This window comes from Moschus berezovskii, chromosome 20 (assembly GCF_049115385.1).
Source record: "Moschus berezovskii isolate FMDL1 chromosome 20, NW_MosBer_1.0, whole genome shotgun sequence".
NCBI lineage: Eukaryota > Metazoa > Chordata > Mammalia > Artiodactyla > Moschidae > Moschus > Moschus berezovskii.
Genome location: NC_142479.1, coordinates 8850558 through 8854361, shown reverse-complemented (window position 1 = coordinate 8854361; position 3804 = coordinate 8850558).

Sequence of the window (3804 nt, the reverse complement as noted above, 5' to 3'; positions counted from 1 at the left end):
GTTCCTGAGTTCCGCATCACAACTTGCAAGAAACCACTAGTTTTCTGCCACAATTCAAGAAAAACGACAACGTTCCCCCATCAATGTGAGATGAGGAAATTTTCTGCTGAAGAATATCAAGAGAAATCCTAAATTCCCGCTTGAAATTCGAAAGGGTACTTGACACAATTTGTGGAACTCAAAAAGTTCCCTAACATAGCCGTCCCCACTGGAGAGGAGTACACAATTAACGGACAAAACACGAGATGAGGGCCTATTCCCTTTTAACGGCTCGAGAGTAACCCTGAAGTTCCCCTTCCAACCCAAAAGGGGACAAGATTTCCCTGGAGTAACACGAGCGAGTTCCTGATGTCCATGGCGCAACTCGAGAGGGAACCCAAGCTTCCCGCCTCAACTGGAGAAAAACCAAGATTCTGCCCTCAAGGCAAGATGAGGAATATTTCCGTAGCACATTCACGAGAGAAATCCACATTCTCACTTGAAACTCGACAGGTTACTTAACATCCTTTATGCGATTCAAAAATTAAACAGACATACACAGCCCCAATCGAGAGGAACAACGAGTTTCGTGCCACATTGACAAATTGTCCCGTTTTCCAGTCCTCTTTTCCAGATGAGAGTAGATTGCACTGCTTTCTCTGGAATGGAATCCGGACCTTCTGGTCGCACTGTATGAGGAGGTGGCTACCGCCTTGCAACTCAGGAGGATCCCCAGGTTTTCAAAGCACAAATGGAAAAGGTACGTTTGTTACCACCCACTCGAGATATTATCTGATTCTACTGCACAGATTCAAATGTATCCTCGAGTATCAACTCATAAGACGAGTGGAGACCTGACTCCCCGAACATACTCGACACAATCTCCAGGTAAAATTCAACTCCAATGTGGCCTAACATCCGTTTCACAACTCGAGAAGAAAGCGCACTTCCATGTCTGAACAATAGAGGAATCCTGACTCCCCAGGTGAATTTTGAGAGCAACTCCAGGATACTTGTTACCACTGGCAAGGCACACACAGTTGACCGAATCAACACTAAATGCGGCCCTATTCCTCTAATGTGCCTCGAGAGGAATCCGGAGGTCCACCTTCCAACACAATACGAAAGCTGACTTCCCTGGGGCAACACGAGCGACTTCCTGATGTCCCCGTCGCAACTCTAGAAGAACCCAATGCTTCCCGCCACAGCTCGTGAAACACCACAAAATTATGCCCTCAATGGGAGATGAGGAAATTTTCCGCTGCAGAGTCTCAAGAGAAATCCCACATTCCCACTTGAAACTCGAACGGGTACTTGAAACCCTTCATGTGACTCAAAAACTTCCCCAACATAGCCGTCCACATTGATGTGGAGCACACAATTTTCCTACACAACACTAGATGCGGCCCTATTCCTCTTCCGCACCTCTAGAGGAATCCTGAGGTTCCCTTTCCAACAGCAAAGAGACCTAACTTCCCTGGGACAATGCGAGCAAGTTCCTGAGGTTCCCGTCGCAACTCGAGAGGAACCCCAAGCTTTCCGCCGCAACTCGTGAAAAAAGACAAAGTTCCCCCATCTATGCGAGATGAGGAAATTTTCTGCTGCAGAATCTCAAGAGCAATCCCACATTTCCGCTTGAAACTCGAAGAGGTATTTGACACCCTTTATGCGACTCAAAAAGTTCCCTTACATTTCCTTCCTTGGAGAAGGAAATGGCAACCCACTCCAGTGTTCTTGCCTGGAGAATCCCAGGGACAGGGGAGCCTGGTGGGCTTCCGTCTATGGGGTCACACAGAGTCGGACACGACTGAAGTGACTTAGCAGCAACTTAGCAGCAGCATGCGATTCAAAAAGTTACCTTACAAAGCCGTCCCCACTGGAGAGGAGCACACAATTTACGGACTCAACTCAAGATGAGGCCCTATTCCCATTTAAGGGTTCGAGAGTAATCCCAAAGTTCCCCTTCCAAACACAAAAGCGGACCAGACTTCCCTGAAGAAACATAAGCGAGTTCCTGAGGTCCCCAGGGCAACTTGAGAGGGACCCCAAGCTTCCTGCCGCATCTCGCGAAAAACCACAAGATTCTGCCCTCAAGGCGAGATGAGGAACAATTCCGTTGCAGATTCGCAAGAGAAATTCCACATTCCCAATTCAAACTCGACAGATTACTGAACATCCTTTATGTGACTCAAAAATTAAACCGGCATGCACAGCCCCAATCCAAAGGAATACCGAGTTTCCTGCCACAGTGACAAATTACCCCGTTTTCCAGTCCTCTTTTCCAGATGAGAGAGTCGATTCCTCTGCTTTCTCTGCGATGGAATCCGGATGTTCTGGTCGCACAGTACGAGAAGGCGGGTACCAATTTGAAACTCGGGAGGATCCCCAGGTTTTCAACACACAAATGGAAAAGCTATGGATGTCACCACCCACTGGAAATATTGTCTGATTCTACTGCACAGATTCAAATGTATCCTCGAGTATCAACTCAGAAGACAAGTGGAGACCTGACTCCGTGAGCATACTCGATACAATCTTCAGGTACTAAATCAACTCTCATGTGACCTAACACCCGTTTTACAACTCTAGAAGCAAGCACAGTTCCATGTCTGAACAAGAGACGAGGCCTGAATCCCCTGGATAATTTTTAGAGCAACCGCATTTAGGAGCCCGACAGTGACCACGAGAGAGAATGGTTAAGGAAGCAGAGTTGTTCCTGCAAACAAGACTCTCTGCTTGGGCAGAGCATGCTTGCAAACAGGATGTTCTGCCAAGAAGCCTGCACACAATATCCAAGGTTAATGTTCCGATTGCATACGAGGGAACATGCCCTCCTTAAAATTAAGGAAGAGGCTGGAGTTCTGGGCAGGCTTTGTAGTAAACATGATGTGGTCATTTCCTCCATTTGTTCCTCCCGTCTTTTAAATGTGCTTAGCTTTTTGTCCTTATTTGGTAGAAGAATGCATTGCTTAGATTTTGCTATGTGTCCAGCTGCCGGGGTATAAAAATAAACTGCAAGATGGCTTGCACAGAATTTTCCCTCCGGCTGGAGTTGTTACTTTGTCTGTCTTTTGTGTGTCTTGTCTTTGTGTCATTAATCCCACAACATCTGGTGCCCAACGTGGGGCCCAAGCGAAACCGACAGTGTGAGTACCCCCTCGGGGATTGTAGGTCCAAGGCAGGGGAACTTTCAGGAAAATTATGGGGAATTCCCCATCAGCAAAGGCACAATACATAGAGCTAGTCAAAGGACTTCTCCACTCCATTGGGGTAAAGACATCTAGTCGTCGTTTATCGGAGTTATTTCACCTTGTGGAGCAGCATTGTTATTGGTTTAAGTGCCAACGTAAAGTACAATTAAACTTAAAAGAATGGAAATTAATACAGAAAGAATTAAGGCAACAGCATCAGAAGGGTAACATAATTCCTTTGAAATTGTGGACTCTATATAGTGCTATCACTCAAGCACTTGCATTGCTTTCCACAGATAGTGAAACTAAATCTACAAAATCTGAGGTAATTTATGAGGAAGTCCTTATTGAGAAACAAAACAAAAAAAATCAAATGTTGCCGCTTTAAATGACGCTTCTGTGGCCGCTGTTTTGCATTCCAGGGATGGGGAAAAAGACACCAAATCTGATCGTGCTAATGATTCCTCCTCATCGTCCGAAGGGAAGGGCGATGTTGATAAAGTGACCCGAAATTTTCAACAATGGTGGAAAACACAGAATGAAGCAACAAAGAGGGTTCCTACTCCTACAGCCCCTCCCTATGCTTCTCTTTGTCCGGTATCACATAGGGCTCCAGATGTAGGCCAGGAGAGGC